Below are 19,427 nucleotides of genomic sequence, written 5' to 3'. Positions count from 1 at the left end.
GAATGTGGCTTCAGGTGAGGTTTAACTTCAGCCTCATCCTGTAAGGAACTCTGAAGGGTGACTTGAACTGAGACACATTTGTCCCTCTAAGGGGCAAGAAGAAGTGGGGCTTTTCCCCTTTCCTAGTGAGTCATTGGTCACAGAATGCAGGGGAGAGGTGGGCTGGGGTGGGGCAGTTGGGTGTAACTTCCAGGTAGCTCTGGGTAGGGGGGATGGACGACCCAAGGGCAGTCCACACAGGTGCGAACCATTAGCTGGAGAACCCACAGCAACCGGGGATCTGGGTAGGACACCAGTAGTATTTTCTACACAGACTCTGCCATACCAAGTGGCCTGTTGCTTAGAATTTGTTTTCTCTATTGATCACATAGGTTTTTGTTTGTTTTTATTTTATCTGAGAAGATTTTAGAATCAGCCTGCTGAAGAGAGAAACAAAGGTTTGATCGATGTGACACATGATGCTCAGTGTTCACCTAATGTCTGGTCTCTTCTTCTTTCTTCCAATGAATGTGCCCCGCTTTTGTTTGCAGCAACAACATGCCCAATTTTAAAATGTTCAGCTTCCCCTCGGACTCCATTGCAGTTTGGAACCTCTATTTAACAGAATTTTGACGTGTATGGGCAGGACTTTCGGAGAAGCTTGTTATAGAGACCAGAAGTAGCTGGCATGCACTTTTTGTGCGTTGTCATTTTCTTTCTAACTGCCTGGAATGCAGATTGAAGATGGAGGTGATGCAGCCACATCGTAACCATGAGGCAATGAGCACAAAGACAAAGGTTCCATTCTAAAGAAGCCTGAAGAAAGAGAGAGAGAGGGAGTCTGGGTCCCTGGTGGCACTGTGGAACCACCCTACCAACTCTCGAGTGTGTCTGCTGAACTGGTTGTGTAAGAACAATAAAGAACCCCAGCTGACAGAAAACTCTAGCCAGGTTTCTGTTCCATGTGGCTATAGCTGCATATAAATTCTGATACAAACCTCAAAACACTCGTTCTGTGGGGTACACCATGGAAAAAGTCCCTTTAGATAAATTGAGAAGTGCTAGTTTAGACATCGTAAAACTGGGGTGTTTTTTGTTTTTGTTTTTCTCTGAGCACTGTGGCTCTCTGGGGGGAAAGTAGGGGAGATGGAAAAGGGCTGCTTAAATTTCTTTAACCACAGAACTTTCTTTTTCCCTAGGACAACCATTGTGAGAACCTAATATTCTATCAAAGGCAGTTTGGGAAATGCTATAATAGATGACCTCTTGAGATTTCTTTCCTTCTGAACATTTCACCATTCCCCAGCTAGAAGAAACCAAGCAGATAGCCAGGTCTATAAGCAGCCCTGGCACGTGACTTTAATGAAACATGTATGAGAGCCAAAGAACCAAGTCCTGTGAGGTTGGTCAGGGAACAGCAATGAACTAGGTAAATTAAGAAACTCAGGGAGGTGCCAAGTCCCCTGAAATTTTGGAGTGCTCACTCCCCCATTTCCTTTCTGCTAAGCCATGAGTCTGGCAGAGGCTGTGTCCCTCTGGGTCCACAGCTCCTGCAAAGTGGTCCCTCCTGCACAGCTCCAGCAGGCAGAGCTCTGACGACACCACTCCTTGCTCTCACACCTTCAGGTAGAGGAGCGCTAACAGCTTCCTGGTGCTGCTCCTTCCTGAGTGCATCAACATCTCTCTACTCCCTCTTCTGTAAATAGCCTTCTCATTAAACTCTTATCCATCAAACCCTTTTGGGAGTGCCAACTGCTTCCTGCCTGGAGCCTGACTGACAGAGACGACAATACACATTCTTAGAGCAACCATGCTCCCAGGATTTACTCAAACAAGTCCCAGTTTCATGAGATTGTTGTCTTTTAATTAAGGTGAATTCTATGATATATAAATAAGCAGGATGCAGGAAGGAAAGCTACCCCCAACTTTACTCCCCAGTGCAAGCACCATGCCAACCCGATAAGGGGTTCACTGCTGCTGAACTGAGAGTTAAGGTTCACAGACTGGGTCAAGGACAAAGGCCACATAACAAGGACAAGGGCCCTCAGGGCCAGCACAGTGTATGTCACTTGAATTGAGCTCAGACCAGGTTTTTTTTTTTTGAGATGGAGTCTCGCTCTGTCGCCCAGGCTGGAGTGCAGTGGCCGGATCTCAGCTCACTGCAAGCTCTGCCTCCCAGGTTCATGCCATTCTCCTGCCTCAGCCTCCTGAGTAGCTGGGACTACAGGCGCCCACCACCACGCCCAGCTAGTTTTTTGTATTTTTTTTTTAGTAGAGACGGGGTTTCACCATGTTAGCCAGGATGGTCTCAATCTCCTGACCTCATGATCCGCCCGTCTCGGCCTCCCAAAGTGCTGGGATTACTCAGCCTCCCAAAGTGCTGGGATTACAGGCTTGAGCCACCATGCCCGGCCAGCCCAGACCAGGTTTTAAGGGAAGGAAGCTATCATAAAGAGTAAGGGACATGAAAGAGCTGAATCGACTGCATTTCAATAAGACACCAGAGAAGAAGTCAGCATGGCTTCATTGTCAACTAAAAGAAAGTGAAGCAACTCCCAGTGGTGGGTACTTTCCCACCTTAGGCTGGGGTGTTCGCAAAAGGAACACAGCAACGGCCGTATATGAATGAAAATCAGAAGGGAAGGAGGACTTCGTGGAGACAAGGCAGTGGTTGTGGAGAGGGGAAGATTCTTACACCCTGTGGCAATGAGAAGCACTTGAGATTATCTGGTCCCACGTCCTTATCAAAAGGACAGCCTGTGGTCACTTTCTAGCACTTGCAAGAAATCCCAGTAGCTCTCAAGGAAGGGATGGGAGAAAGAAGGCTCCAGCAATTTGCTGTGTGGGAATGAGCCAGAGTGTTGCTGTTTGGTTTCTATTAGGTTGGTGCAAAAGTAATCACGGTTTTTGCCATTACTTTTGCACTGACCTATATTGCTATGACCCTATTTGGCATCTCCACCAGTATATCAAAAAAAAACAGTGATTACCATGTGCACATGGGATGTAGATGTTTGCGGAAGAGCCTATTTGGAGATGTCACGTCTATTAAAATTTTCCAGATGGACCTACAGCCATGGAGACAGCTTCCTGTTCACTCTTCTGCATATCTACTTACCAATGGTCAAGGGAGATGAACTAGTAGACTGTGCTTAGCTTTTAAAATTAGCTTTGCTTAAAACCAAAAAATATTTTAGATATCTAAAAAATATAAATAATAATAAAATAGGCCTGGTGCAGTGGCTCATGCCTATAATCCCAGCACTTCGGGAGGCCAAGGTGGGTGGGTCACTTGAGGTCAGGAGTTCGAGACCAGCCTGGCGAACATGGCAAAACCCCATCTCTAGCAAAAATACAAAAATCAGCCAAGCGTAGTTGTGCTGGCCTGTAACCCCAGCTACTCAGGAGGCTGAGGTGGGAGAATCACTTAAACCCAGGATGCGAAGGTTGCAGTGAGAGGAGGTCACGGCATTGCACTCCAGTCTGGGTGACAGAGTGAGACTCTGTCTCAAAAATAAAATAAACATTTGTATACCCACCTTACAGTCTAAGAAATAAAATATTACAGATATAAATGGAGCCCCTACGTGCTTCTCCCCCTGATCTGCCTTACTGCCTTTCCTAGAAGGAGCCACTTCTCTGAATTTCATGGTTGTTTACAAACATAATTTTATGCTTTAATTATACATATAAATGTTTGTAAATAAAAGAGAGTATTGTTTTACATGATTTTAACTTACTAGCAATGACATCCTTCTGCAACTTGCTTAATATTGTTTCCACTTCATATCGTTTCTGAGATTGTATGTCACTAGTATCTGTCTTTAACAATGTCTAGCACCTTTTTTTTCTGTGTTCTATAGTATTCCACTCTAAGTATGTATGTATCAAATTATTTAACCAGTCTTCTGGTTGATAATAGGTATATGGGTTGCTTTGTAGCTCTTAAAAACCATGCTGCAGTGAATATTCCTGAACATGTCTTCTTTTCATATATATTAGACTTTGTCTGGACCTACCTATGAGTGAAATTGCTGGGTCTTAGGGTAAGTGTATCTTCAGTTTTACTAGATAGTGTCAAATTGCCCTTTGAAGTGTTCCTGTCAGTTTAATCCCACCCTTAGTGAATAGGAGTTATTTTTGGCTCCACATTCAATATGATGAGCATGATTTTTTTTTTTTTTTTTTTTTTTTTTTTTTTTTTGCCAATCTGATGAGTATAAAACAGAGTCTCCTTGTGATTTTCATTTATGTATTTCCCTGATTCCAAGTAAGGTTAAGCATCTTTTCCTACGTTTATGATTCTATGGCATCATTTTAATGTTAGCATTACATTTACATGCTTTAAGAAACTAAAGGATGTTTTAATTTTAATTCCTCATTGAAAAACTTGCAGAGGACAGAAGGGTTGAGGATGGAGGCAGAGAGAAGACTTCCTTTTGCATCCTGGCTATGAGACAGGGATTTTTTTTTTAAATAAGCCATGATATTAGAGATAAATCACATGAAGCAGAAATTCCAGCCATTCCTGGGCAATGTGAGGAATGCATATTTTAGACCTTGTTGTCATTGTCTAGGAGCAGTTCTGAATGATTTCATCATACCCTTCACCTGCAAGGCACGTAGCTATATGGGTAGAGCAGATAGGCTAGAGGAATGATAGGAACCATTTGTCCATCTTCCTACCGCAAGAAGCACCATATATTGTCCATATCAACAGATGAAATGGCCCCTCTAATAACAGATACCTGGAAGGAGACTCCACAATGTCCTTCTACTCTCAAATACTCTTTTTTTTTTTTTCCTTTGAGACAGAGTCTTGCTCTGTTGCCCAGGCTAGAGTGCAGTGGCGTGATGTCTGCTCACTGCAAGCTCTGGCCCCCCGGGTTCATGCCATTCTCCTGCCTCAGCCTCCCCAGTAGCTGGGACTACAGGCGCCTGCCACCACATCCGGCTAATTTTTTTGTATTTTTAGTAGAGATGGGGTTTCACCATGTTTGCCAGGATGGTCTCGATCTCCTGACCTAGTGATCTGCCCGCCTTGGCCTCCCAAAGTGCTGGGATTACTCTCAAATACTCTTAAATGAGAAAGAGGCACCCTAAGGTATCTTTCAAATATCTTTTACATCCTGAGCAAGACAGACTTGTTTAATTTCCATCCACTTTTAGCATCTCCCTCTTATAGCAATAATCTTCAGTTCTAGATCCTTCCCCCATGACACTGCTGAATACCTTGAGGACTCATCTATATGTCCCCTATCTCTGGCTCAAGGATGGTGGCAAAATAGATCAACTAGTTTGGAAACGCTTGAGAGTAGGGACCACATGTTATTCAACTTCGAAGTTTCAGGAGGCATTTGATTTATGTTTATTAAGAGAAGGAAATTCTTCCATACTGAATTTTCTCTGAGCTTTAAGAACACAGCAACGATAGAAATAAACAAGCCAGTCTTGTTCAGGATATAAAAGATACCTTAAAAATACCTTAGGGGCCGGGCACAGTGACTCACGCCTGTAATCCCAGCACTTTGGGAGGCCGAGGCAGGTGGATCATGAGGTCAGGAGATGGAGACCATCCTGGCCAACATGGTGAAACCCCGTCTCTAGTAAAATACAAAAAATTAGCCGGGTGTGGTGGTGGGTGCCTGTAATCCTAGCTACTCCAGAGGCTGAGGCAGGGAAATCACTTGAACCCAGGAGGCGGAGCTTGCAGTGACCCGAGATCGCACCATTGCACTCCAGCCTGGGCAACAGAGTGATACTCTGTCCAAAAAAAAAAAAAAAAAAAAAAAAAAAAGTACCTTAGGATACTTCTTTGCCATGAAACCTTCCCTGACTTCCCCCAACTCAAAATGATCTTTCATCATCCATGTGTTGAAGGAACACCATACAGTATAATACCTAGCATTCCAATGGAAAGAAAACTATGTGGCAAATAAGAATAAATATTTATAGAGTACATACTCCGTTTCAGGCACTGTTCTACGTACTTTACATATATTAATTTTATCCTCATTTGGGAGTAGGTATCATTACCATCACCATTTTACAGATGAGGAAACTGAGGCTCGGTTTCCAAGACTACACTCCTAGCAAGTGGTGAAATTTGAATTGAGGTCCCACTAGATTGACTCCCAGGATCTGCACTGGAAATCACTGTGCTATACCAAAACTTCTGCTGGAAACACACAAGCCCTTGGATGCTTCTTGCTGTTGTTCTGGTGAAAATGCAGCTGTGGGCTTAGTAAGAAATTATCCTTTGCATCCTTATCTTGGAAACCCACATCAAATCCTTAAGGTCTTGGAGGAATTTGCTGATTCCTTTCTTATTAATAAAAATTCCCAGTCATAGGGGTTTGCCTCAAATGTAGTCACCTCACTTTAACAGACTGGAGCTCTGGAGGTGGATGGGAATTTTGCTCACCAGAATTCACTCCACAACACCTGACTCAGCACACAGTGTCCCATACCAGGCAGCTTCCCAGATATTTGTTGAATGACCACAAGCATTAACAAATAAGACTTATCAGCACTTTGCAGCATGCCGAGCACTTTTCATATACTTTCCACCATTCAGGCTCACTTCAGTCTGGTACCACCAGTATTACTGTCATTTCCATTTTACACATGACTAAAACTGAGGCTCAGAAATGCTCAGAAGCTCATCTAAGGCAGTGCAGCTAATTAGTGGAAGGCTGGAATTCAAACCTAATTCCTGACACCAAGTCCCATGATACCACATCTTTTGTTACTAAAATTAAGTTGATCCCTTTTATTCTTTGTCCTTTGTATGTGTATGTGCGCTTACATACACACACACACACACACACACACACACACACACACATACACACACACACACAGAACTGTCTGGACCAGTGGAATAGGCATCAGCTCAGAAAAAAGGGAAAGAATCTAAACCAAGCTCTTGTTTATGGACTATGAATGAATGAGTGGGAGACTGAGTAAATGAATACACACATGGGTAACTGATATATACAGTCAACAAGTATCCCCTGAACGCTAACTGTGTGTCTGCCACCAGACACTGTAAACACTGCAGTGACTCAGGCACAGTCCTAGCCTTCTAGGAGTATCAAATCTGTTGACAGAAGAGTCTCAAAGCAACTGAATCTGAAAATAGAAGCTCACCTTGTCAGAGCCCCATTTGAACAGGAAATGGTGTGGAGAGGGGAAGAAAAAAGCCAGGCTCTGCCAGACTCTTCCCATAAACAGAGGAGGCTGGGGAGGATACCACATCAGGGCAAACTCCTGACAGACTGTGCTCTGAAAGAGTTAAAAATAACCCGCACTGCCCCACTGACCAGGACAGCAATGCCCGCTCAGACTTCCAGAGGGTGAGCATTGTCCCAGGCTGCCCAGGACAGTCTCAGTCTGTGACTATTCCCTCCACTGTCCCATCCAGTTAATGCCCCTTTCACTCTTGAGAGTCCTGGTTTAGAAAGTAAATTATATGGTCGCCTGTGCCTTCCAGGAAATTCAGGACTCTCCAGCAGCCCCTGGGCAGGAAAACAATTTGGCTTCCCAAATTGCATATGTCTGCTCCTCTTTACAGGGCTTCTCCTCACAGCCTCCACCCCACAGCCTGCACAGGTTCTAGGGGGACAGCAACCAAGTCTGTGTCTGTGTTTTCTTCCAGTGTTAGCACTGAGGCTAAAGTGAGTCACCATGGGATCCAATATGCATGAGCTTCAGATTGAGGCATCTCTGTTTTATATCCTGACCCTGACAGTTTCTGCTTCTAACATCTTAGGCAAGTCACTCAAGTTTCCTCATCTGAGCCTCAGTCTCCTCATCTGAGAAAAGGGAGTGATACTCCCCATCTCATGGGATTGCTGTGAGGATCTGGTGAAACAGTGTAAGTGAGAACGCCTGGCATAGTGCCTGCTTCTTAGAGGACTGCCTACCCTAGCAAACCTTCTAGAACATGTGAACTCTCAGCTAGAAAGAGTCTGGGAGCTGTGAACATCTCAGGAACCCCTGTCACTGTCAAGGCTCTGCACTATTGAGTTGGAACAGCTTCTTCATCTGTCAAGAATATGCAAAACATGGCACAACTCCTTTATAAAACTTTGGCTATACCTACTAAAGCTGGACTTATGCATTCTGAATGCTCTAGCAATTCTACTCCCAGGAACATACCAAGAGAAATGCATTCACGTGTTCACCTAAAAGTGCACAAATATTCACAGCAAGGCTACTTACAACAACCCCAGACTGGAAACCACCCAAATGCCCATCAACAGAAAAATGGAAAAAGTATATTATATTCACATAATGGACTACTACACAACAATAAGAATGATCTACAGAACGACAAAATGCTGAGTGAATGAAGCCAGACACAAATAAACACCTACTGTATGATTCCATTTATATGAAGTGCAAGAAAAGGCAAAACTAATCTATGGTGCTAGAAGTCAGGATCATGGAAGGGTAGTAACCAGAGAGGGGCACGAGGGGGCTTCTTGGGCAGGGCTGGGGTGGTGGATGTTCAACTTATGGAAATATATTGAACTACATCCTCAAAAATTGTGTATTTTTTCTGATTTATGTTGAGCTTCAATAAAAAGTTCAGATAAAATAAAAATTTTTTAATGGAGAGTATATTTCTTTCTTCGGTAGAGAGTTGAGTGGACTAGGTAGGCAGTAGACACTTAGCAAAAGGCATTGGGATGTATTATTTAATAAATTTTGTTGAGCCCTAAGTCTTTACCAGACATTATGCAGGATGCTGGGGAAACAGCTAATGAGATGTGGTCTCTGTTCTCCACTATCCTCACCACCACCACCACGATCATCATCATCATCTTCATCCTCACTAACATTTCTTAGTATTTACTATGTGCCAGATTTTCTTTTTTCTTTTTTTTTAACCAAGTAATGTATTAACTTTACCTCCAAAAAAATCGCTTTGCAGATGAGGAAACTAAGGCACAGAGAGATTAAGTAACTTGTGCAAGGTCACACAGCTAGCAAAAAGTGGAGCCAGAATCAGAATCCAGGCCATCTGAATCCAGGGCCTATTCTCTGAAAAACAGCCTTATGCTGCCTTTAACAGTTGAGAAACCTGGTCTGTTTATCAGCTGTCAGCCTCAGCTTCCATTTAGGCAGCCACAGACATCAATAACATTACCTCTGTTCAGGGCAGCGAGGATGGTGACTTATTGACTTTGTGTCTTGGAAGGGCCGAGCAGTTCCTAACTCTGTCTCTGGGCAGCTGCTAGTGCAATGCTTCCTGGTGGGGAACAGTCTGATTAATACACTGACAGAGATTACAAAAGAAATAGAGAGTTATAATGGCTTGATCCTTCTGCAGCCCAAAGTCCACAGAAACTCTGAATTTGTTTCAAAATAACTTCAAAGCTGCCTCTGGCACTGTGAAAATATTGACGTACCTCCCCAGTGACCTGGAATCACTTTCTCCCCTCCCTGCCCTGGTCAAGGGAACTTGGAGGCAGGGGGCTGTAGTGTCTGGGAGGAAACAAGGAAGGGAGTGTTGACACTGACCCCCCGGGAATGTGGTCAGACATGAGCTGTGAGTCTGGATCCCAGAGTCTGGCGGATCAAGCATTCATCACACAGGCAAGCTTTGCTTTGGCATTCAGGATGGACAACGGGTGTACATAACCTGAAAGGCGGAATGTTCAAAGCATAGCACCAAAGACCGCCTGTGCTCGGGACAAAGGAGCAAGAAACAAACACCCACCAGGAGGAATCAGATTTGGCAGACAGTCATGCAGGCATGACATGAATAAGCACACAGGCAGGATGGCGGCTCCCAGTGGGCCAGCAGGGTCCCTTGGGACCATCCCATTCATACTGCAGAAGCACAGGTGAGGTAGAGAGGAATTCCCAAAGGTCAACTTGTCCAGCCCTTTGTCTCCAGGCAGGTCGGCAACAAGGCCATGTCATTATGCTTCCACCCAGATACATCCACACCCCTCAGATTAGCACGGGGTTGGGGAACAAAAGCAAATTTGCCAATAAAAGTCAAGACAGTCATTCAGTCTGCCCAGTTTTGACACAACTCTATTTGTAGAGAAATCAGCTGAGGGTCACCTAAAAAGCATACAAAGCACAGCGGGGGAAAACGTACTTTTTCATATCCTGACATAGCTACCAACAATTACCTAGAAAATAATGGACTCCTCTAAAACAATTTTATATAAAATTGCTAAAACTTGTAGCATTTTTCCAGGTGCTGTGCCAGGGACTTAACATGCATCTTTCCATTTAATTGTCTCAACAACTCCATAAGGAAGGAAATGTTATGATCTCCATTTGACAGATAAGAAAACTGAAGCCCAGACAAGGCTCATAACTTGTTGGGCAAGTTATTAAATGGCAAAGTAGGTAGGGTTTCTTCCTGGGAGGCAGACTCTGGGATGGAGTACAGCGGGCAGCAGGCTTGTTAGGAAGGACTCCTGGAGTCAAGTCCTCCGGGCAGGAGGGCAGGTTAGAGGCAGCACTGGGCAGAGGGAGAAATGGAGCTGTGATGTAGCCTCAGCTAAGGCCTCCACCAAACCCCCAGTGACCCCTGAAGCTGGCACACCCTTTAGAATTGTCCCACATTGCAGTAGAGGGGCCAGGTAGTCACAGCTCCCCACCATCATTGGTTTCACGGTGACCCAGGAGAGGAGCATGCGCAGGAGTGCCTGACACAGCAAGTCTCTTTAGCTGGGGCTGTTCCAAGAAGGCTGACCATGTCCAGCACTCCCTGCAGCTGGGGACTCAGTCTTCAAAGGGGTCAGGGAGCACAGCCCAGTGTCCACTACACAGGGATGTGGACCTAGCCAGGCAATTTGAGAGCGGGGCCCACATGCTTGGCCATTATACTATGCTGCCTGATTTGCTCCATCAAAACTGTTCTCCAATCTCATTGATCAGCCTGCTATGTTTCCTGCATATTCAGTAATTAAGGAGCTCCAAGGAGGCAAGCCTAACTCTGATGAGCAAGGAGGGCAGCCACAGGGGCCTGATGCTTGATAGCAACCCCGAGGCCTAGGAGACACAAGGAGGCCATGCACACCAGGCAGTCACGCCCCAGGGTGGTCAGCAGGCTGTGTACATCCATCACGCAGCCTGAGAGCCAAAGCAAAGCTTGCCTGGGTGATGGATGATGCTTGATCTGGCAGCTCAGGGACCCAAACTGGTGATCATCCAGAATGAAACCACATGTAATAGCTGACTGATGACAAAATGAACACCTCACCAGGAACAATGTGATGCCAAATATGTAAAGCTGTGTAAGCCTAGGCATAAAGAAGTCAGAAAAAATAAAAATGAGTTACATCCAGTGTAGGGATGACCTTGACATATGGTCAAGGGAAAGAAAAGTATGCTACAGAGTAATGTGTACTATAAGATTCCCTTACAGTGAAAAATACTCAGGCAAGACACCTCCATCCTGTATACACCAGTAGGTATTTGTACGGACAAATGACAAGTTACGGCAGGATATATTACTAGGCTATTAACATTAATTACCAGGGTGTAGAGGGGGGCGAATACATTTCTACTTGTCTTTATGTATCTTTGCATGATATTAATTCACTTGCTTAAGCAAGAAAGAATTACCTTCATAATATGGAAAAATCAAATCAAGAATATATTTTTTAAAATGACCTGCCTAGTGTTATGTGCATAGTGGAGCATATAGATAAATAATATTTCATTTCCTCTCCTCCTGCCCCTCTTAGGAGGCAGCTCCCAATTGTTCATTTGGGGATGATCAAAAGAAATATTTAACTCAAGGTGAAGAGTTTTCTGTGCCCTCCCCTTCACCATCAGAATATAACTTCATTTTTACATTATTCCACACACAATATATATCTGCCACCAAAATAAATCTGCCACTCAAGTCTATAAAAATTATGCAACACGGTCTGTAGTCAAACAGAAAAACTGTGCATTATTTGCTATTATTTGTAGCCATATTTCTATTATGGTGCTAACGAAAGAGCCAAATCCCAATTATCTTGGCACATACCAAACTAGCTCCCAATTCTCTTGGCACATATCCATGAAAAGCCCAAAGAAGCCAAAACCTGACTTTTCACCACATCTGCTGACAAGAAATCAAAGAGTTGGTTTTAAGTTTCTTCCATCTTTCCCTGTCCCTGGCTACCCGCTAGAAGTGTTCTGGAGGGCAGGAGCCACCAAAGAGTGGGGAGATGAGGACACAAAGCATCCACATAGTGTATAAACTGGGTAGCTCCTGTCCCTCTGGTTATGGAGATTAGCTCTGGCAAGCCCATCACACCTGGGCAAGTCCTACTCATTCCTCAAACTGAGACATGATTGCCTTGGATTAAAGAGCTGATTGACATGGTTTGGCTTCCAGACATTGATTCTACAATGCAATTTGACTTATATGAGCTGCAAACACATAGAAAGCATGAAGGAGACTTGGTCCTTCCTCGATGGTAATGCAATGTGTTCATTGTGATGACAGAGTTGTGTGCCAGGTTCATGGGAATAAGGAGGAAAAGGGGGTTGGAATGAGCCTTGCAGTGGGAATTTGAGGAAAAAAAAGGGACACCTGAGCAGGCCTTGGAAGCTGAGTAGATCAGGAAGACCAGGATTGAGGCAAGGACTTCCAGGTAAAAAGAACTATGTATACAGGTACACTGTTCTTGAGACTAGATTTGATGCAATAAAATTTAAGTTAACCCTTGAGGACTGATGGGGATTGCTGGTCGACACAGCAACTGGTCATACAAAAGCACCTCACTCACACCTCCTGCGGCCTGATCTGTGTTGTCTTAAAAGGACACCTTTTATCTCAGAAACCTCACGTTAATCTTTCTTCACACAAGCTTACTGACTGCTTATTTTTTCCTACCTCGTCCCTTCATCTACCTTGTGATATTGGATTTAGATTTTGACTTTTGTCTAGTTAGTCCTCTATGTGGCTGACCGCTAGTAACTACAGCAACCACCATAGCTACAGCTAATAGTTACTCTCGGCCAGGGGCTGACAACCCTCACAGTCATCCTATGAGGGAGGTATCATTTTATTATCATCCCCACTTTTCAGATGAGAAAACTGAGAATCAGAGAGGTGAAATACTTTGCAAGCTCTTTTAACAGGTAAGTGTTCCAGGAATCATACATAGGTTGATCTGATTCTAGAACCCATATTCTTAATGATCATGCAGTAATGACCTTCCCTAAGCTACTATACTTGCTCTGTTCATGTCTGGAATCCAGAGCAGGAGCCAGCAAACCTTTTCTGTAAAATGCTAGATGGTAAATGTTTTCAGCTTTGTAGGCCACACAGTCTCTGTGACATCTACTCAACTCTGCCACTGCAGCATAAAAGCAGCCATAGGCAAAGCACAAATGAACAGACATGGCTGTGTTCCAATAAAACTTTATAAAAAACAAGCTGACAAGCTGGATTTCACTGTTGAAATTGACAACTTCTAATCTCCGGTATTTTGTTCATTTTTTCATCTACTCAATGTTTACTGAGCACCTACCTTGTAGCTGACACTGTCCTAGGCTCCAGGGATACAGGGAGAAGTATACAAAGTCCATACCCTCAATGGGCTTAAATCCTAGCAAAGTCTTGGCTGTTTCTTTTTCCCATGCCTGGTACCCTGGGTCCTAACTTTGGTGCTTTACACTCTTCTCTTAGACCAGTGATTCTCAACTTAGACTTCAGATCACCTGGGAAGCTTACAGAACTATAGACGCCTAGGTTCCACTCCTAGGGAGTCTAATTAAATTGGTCTGGGGTGGGACCCAAGTATTGATACTTTTACAAGCTCCCCCAAGTGGTTCTAATGTGCAGCCAGGGTTGAGACCCACTGCTTGGGGAACAGTTTGTTTTCTGTTTATTCCGCTTACTTAATGTGTGAAATATGGTAAGTTTTTTTAAGTCCTCAGAATTTGGGCTGTGAAATGTGGTTAATACCAATCTCATATGATTGTCAATGATGTTTAAATGAGACAATGTACCTGTCAAATGGTACAATGTCATATAAATTTAAAGTACTGCTGTCATTGTCACATCATTATTAGATTTTAATGTTAGGTACCGCCTCAATGATTTCTGTTCTCAATTTTGACCTTGATTCTCAGGACAGTGTTTGAGATTTTTTAAACAAGCTCTATGGAGAGCTCACTAAATAGCCCAAATTCATGGGTGAGTGAGCTGGTGACCTTCCCTTTATTCCAATTGAGGGTCACATGGGGCTGCCATTTGCTTGGCATGGGGAGCACTGTTCTGTGCCCCACTTTTGTATAAAGGGTCTCCATCTCCAGGCTGAGATAACTGACCTCTGAGCACAGTTGTTAACCCTTGAATAAGTGGCTTATTTACTTTGACTTGTGGACAAATGTCTGAAGCCATTTACTTTCATGAACTTAAAACTGGAGAGGGGGAATGGCATTAACATTTTACTGAGCAATCTGCTAGCTTCTTCCCACATATCATCCCATTTCATCTTCAGAACAACCCTGTGAAATGAGAATAGTTATTGTTCTCATTTAACAGATAAAGAAGAGTCAGAGAGGTTAGCAAGCTTGTGACCTGGTGGTGCCAGAACTCAAACCTCTGTCTGCTTGATTCTAAAGCTCTTCCTTGGAACCATAGGATGTACTACAAATAAGTCAGCTCCTCTTTGGCCAGGGTTGAAAGAGACACCAAACTGCCTAAAGTGCATTTTTTTCCAGGTCCCTTTTTTTTTTTTTTTTTTTTGGAGGGGGAACCCAGAAAGAAACCCATGACACCTATTAATAACCATAGTCTGATAAGCCTTGGCCAGTGCTAGCATAATGCGGCACAGGTTCCAAAAACAGGCACTTCCTCCCCCCACAGCATCTTGACTGTGCAGTTTTAGAACCTCATAATGAAACAAAAAACAAACCAAAAAATGTGGAGAGAGCTGGAGAAATAGATGCTGCCAGGAGTCAGGAATTCATTGACCCCCCGCTCTGGGCCATCTCAAGAGAAGTTGGCCACTGGTTGAGCCTCTTAAAAGCTTAAAAGTCATCCCAGGCCATGGTTAAAGAGGGAGCTTGAACAAAACAAAAACAAATGTGATCTTCAAAGTCTTAAATGTCAACTTGAAGGATAACTTAGAAGCTTTGGGATGGGCCAAGAGGACCTGCAGCTGCTCTCTAACATCAGATGCTCCTTTGTTCCTTTGGAGTAGTCACTCCCTTGGATAATGTGTCAATCAGGGTTCAGGGGGCAGCCTCCCGCCTCGTACCCACTGGAGATGTTTGCGATGGCTAAAGCTTTCATTCTTTACAACCCATCAGATTTCCCCATTACTCTGACCTGGGCACCCTTGACAAGAAGTGGCTGCCTAGCCACATTCTCTGACTTCAGGCTTGTCCTTCAAGACTCAATTGGTCCTTGACCCTCCTCCCCTGCCCCTACCTCCCTACCTTTCACCTCCCCACCATACTTACACAACCTGCTCTTCTGTCCTTCTCCCTCCCTAGAGAGCACAAACACAAGAGTGATTTCTAGGCCAGACATCCAGGATGCCTGGTTTCTCCTCCCACCAATCAGGATAATGGACCAGGGATGCTCATGGAAAATCTTTACTGGTCACCTTTTCTAGAGGAAGGAAGTAAGGGTGACCAGAGCCCTAGAAATTCCACCCACTGGCCTTCATTCATGGAAAATATGTAGCTAGATTTGGGGAGAGGTTCTTTCTGAGCAATACTTGCTCCTGATGGCTGAAAAACTGAAAAATAAACATAGAGCCCTCCCTTTATTAAGGGTCTTACAACATTCTGAGCTCTGTTCTTAGTTCTTGTGCATAAATGTTGTTTTCATAACCTGGGAAGGGAAATACTATCCTTATTTTGCAGATGAGGAAGCTGAAGCTCAGGAGGAATAAGTCATGTAGCCCAGGTTACTAATTCGTATATAAGTCACAGTTCTCTCTCTCCAGGCAGCTGATCAGAAATCTGCACTCTTTTCATTGTGTCGGGCTGCCTCTGAAGTCCAGGGCTGAATGACACAGGATCTTTGACACAGTGTCTCTGGCTGTTGAGATCTAGAGGGTCATCTGCTATCAAAGCCAAGGACATCCTTCAACTTGTTCTTTCTGCCAGCTATGTTTGCCCTCTGGCCCTTTAAGGATGTCTTGGAATACATCCCATCTAATTAATCTAATCTCAAAGATGACCAAAGAGCTGGCCAGAAGATTGAACTGATAGAATGAGCCATGAGCAGGCTTCGATGTCAGGCTAGGCATCCATGGCCTGGGAATTCATCCCAGCCTTGGTGAAATGTCTCCTAGTACAAGCCCAGAAGCATCAGGACCCCACTGATCCCACAGGCAGCACTCCCACAAACCCCACATGTATAAAGAGTTGAAAGCCCAGTTCTTGCCCCTCACCTCTCCCTGAGGAACCATATGCTGGAATAAGAGTATTTCTGGGAATCCTGCTCTGAGGAGTCCCTTCTCTCCCTGGGTATTTAGTCTTCTATGTTTAAATAATGTAAATGAATGAGAACATTTAAACTTGCTACTTCCATTGGCTCCTCTAAAATCAAGAAGAAAGCCTCATCTTTCATTATCTCTATGCCTTCTCTACTGCCTGTACTTACCCTTTATCTTCATTCTTTACACCTGGATCCAAGGCTATTTAGTAATGGGGAGTTTAACCTGTTTTGCATCAAAAACTTTGGAGACAGTTGGGAAAGAAGACTGGGGAGAGAACATGTTCTCACAGCAAGCAGTAGTATTTCAACTTCCCCCATGCTCACCAAAAGCAAAATCATTCACAGGCCTTCCTATTGAAACTGCCTGCACAGCCTCCACCTTCTTGAGCTCCTGACTCTCTAAGTTCTAATGCCCAGGAGAAGGTTCTCTCCTCTTTTTGTCCTGATGGGGGCACGAGTATTCCCTCAGCATCCAAGGCTCTGGAGGAAAAGCTCTGAAAACTCAGCTGGGAGTTAGGAGCCAGAGTTTGCAACTACCAGGGAGCAAGACAATAATAGCACAGTTGTTTGCATAAAGGAAGAAATGGGGGTCAGATGGAGTTCCCAGCACAGATGAAGAAACAGACCATTTATCCTCCAATGCCTAAGGCCATGGCCATCACCACAGTCATGTATGTGTAAATACACGCAGGCATGTGCATCTCACGGGGACCAGTCACCCCTGTTTACATGCACCCTTGTTTACATTGCCTATGGGATGACTTCCTCCTTCTTCATTACACTTCAGCTGACGACGTACTCCTGAAGTTAAATGAGTGTTTCTGACATTGCTGCCTGCTCCTTCTCTTATGGAGATTCCCTGGGGGTCAATTTATATAATTTCTAAAATCCTTCCTGAATCTTAACTTCCTGTGAGTCTGTTTTTACATCCAGATTTCCTCCCTGTCCCTTCGTTCTCTCATTTTTTCTAGGACATAGGGAGAGTCCAGTAATCTTCCTCCCACCCAAACACTGTAGGTTGGCTCTATTGCAAAATACAAAACCAGAGACCTGGCTAGAGCAAAGCTGAAAATTCAGGCTGTCTGTGGTCACTCGTTGGTGGAACCCAGCTACTGACAGGCAGTGCCTGGCACTGTGCTACTCAGGGCTGATGGATCCATACGGCCCCACTGCTCCTTTTCTCCCCTACTCTCCGTAGAGCACACTTTCCGCCCTAGGCCCTAGGGAAAATCCATCCCCCGCTTCAGTTGGCTTTGCAAAGAAACTCAGGAAACTGACACCAAACTCAGAAGGGGGAAAACACAAGACTTTGAACGTTTTAAAGATGGGAAGCTGCTTTCATTCCCACGTGGGTATCAAGGAAAACCTATGGGGACTCTTTTCTGGAGAGGTGTGATTTTCCTCTAACCCTCCGAGAAACGTTCCAAATCCACTCCAAAACTGTGGAGAAATGGCCGAGGCAGAGAGAGAAGAGTTAAATCAAGCCCAGACCTCAGCAATCTGTGTTCAATTTTGATAAAAATCTCTCTCCCTCTCCCCCACCGCCCCCCTTCCTCCACCCCACAGCTCAGACACGTCTCTTTATGTTAGAAGCTTGCATCTTGTTTGGGGCACCACACGCGGCACTCCCAGAGAACCTGGCACGTACCTCACCGTGGCCATGTGGCAAAAACATCCATTCCACTCCCAAGCTACGGCTGGACACAGGGCCACAGCGTCCTAGCCATCACCACCACCTCCCCCTCTTCCTTCTCATCCTCTTCACAAAATTACCTGCCGCCAGACCAAGTCCCTCCTTCCCTGGCTAAGTCAGAGTCCCGACGCCTGGTAAGGTCAGGGCATGAGGTTGGTTTGCGACCGCAGGTGCTGAGAACCCCAGAGTCCGGGGACCCCTTTCCTGAGATGCTCCTTCCCCCGCCCAGGGTCTCACTGCCACTGAGAACAAGAACCTCACGGCTGCGCTGGCCAGAGGCCAGGCCTGCAAGTGGGAGCTGGGGGCTTGTGAAGACTTCAGCCCAGCCAAGTGAAGGTTCAATCCGAACCCGGAAAAGCCACCACCAAAAAGTTGTCAGTTTTGCGGGGGTATCTTCTGTGTTTGTCCACTTGTGACAACCAGGAGTCAGGTTTCAAAGCTTCAAAAAAAATTTTAAAAAGTTTTCCAAAGACATTTCCTATCTCCAGATGTGCCACTACAGACACACACGCAATCACACCCATTACACAAACACACAACTCACACACACAAACACACACACACACAGGCCCTGGGAGCCCACTCCGGGTCGGCGGCTCCTGCAAACACTTTGGAGAAACAAAACCGCCAGCCTGCGGAGCCGCTGCCTCCCCAAGCCCCGCGGGGCATGCTAAAGAAAGCAGAGGGGAGAGAAGTGTGGGAGCCCAGCGGAGAGGGCTCCCCGCGGCCCCAGCCCCAAGACGGGGAGCGCCAGGGCCGGCCGCACTTACTCCGAGGACCCCAGGGCGCCCGCGCTCCCGCAGCCCGAGGTCCGGCGCCTCCGCCCGCGCTCCGCTCGCTCCTGCGTGCTCCGCGCTATCCCCGAGAAGCCGCGGCTGCCGCCCCTCCAGGCCCGGCCTCGCGCCCGTCCGCCCGCCCCGCTCTGACGTCAGGCGTCTTGGAGCGGGATATTTATGGCAAGGATACTCTGAAATTTCCCTAGGTAGAGTTCTGATTGCAGTTTCTTGGGATTTGTAATTTTCACACTTTCAGACCGAACGGAGGCGGGGGGAGGGCGCCGCCGGCAGGCCGAGGCGCACAATGAGGGTAGCTGTTCCCCACTTTGGCAGGGAGCCTTCTCAGGGTCCCCTCTGTTTTGGAAACATGGAAGGGTCAAGCAGGCAAAAGTGGCCACCTGGGCAGTGGGTTTCTCCCCCGCTCCTCCTCTGGGCCACGGGCAAAAGGGCTGGTGAGGCCGGCTCGGAGGTGGAGGTCCCGGTGCCAAGGAATCCCCTGTCCCTCCCCAAAGTGTCCCTGCACTGGACGATGTGTCCCAGA

General features: G+C 45.5%; 1 protein-coding gene across 5 annotated transcripts in view; it reads right to left on the bottom strand.

Annotated features, from left to right (window-relative positions):
- DAAM2 (dishevelled associated activator of morphogenesis 2) overlaps positions 1 to 18,999 on the bottom strand; it is a 115,137-nt gene extending 96,138 nt beyond the window's left edge. For 3 of the 5 annotated variants that reach the window (XM_030929018.1, XM_030929019.1, XM_010389738.2), the window contains exon 1: positions 18,881 to 18,964. The gene's annotated coding sequence lies outside the window, so the exon portion shown is untranslated. Of the gene's footprint in view, positions 1 to 18,880 lie in introns of all 5 variants that reach the window. The other 2 variants (XM_030929021.1, XM_030929020.1) reach the window with 1 other exon arrangement.
- Between the last annotated feature and the right edge of the window lie 428 nt (positions 19,000 to 19,427).

The sequence above is a fragment of the Rhinopithecus roxellana genome, chromosome 4 (genome assembly GCF_007565055.1).
Source record: "Rhinopithecus roxellana isolate Shanxi Qingling chromosome 4, ASM756505v1, whole genome shotgun sequence".
NCBI classification, from domain to species: Eukaryota; Metazoa; Chordata; class Mammalia; order Primates; family Cercopithecidae; genus Rhinopithecus; species Rhinopithecus roxellana.
The sequence above is the reverse complement of the archived record's forward strand: the minus strand, read 5'-3'. Positions and strand labels throughout refer to the sequence as shown.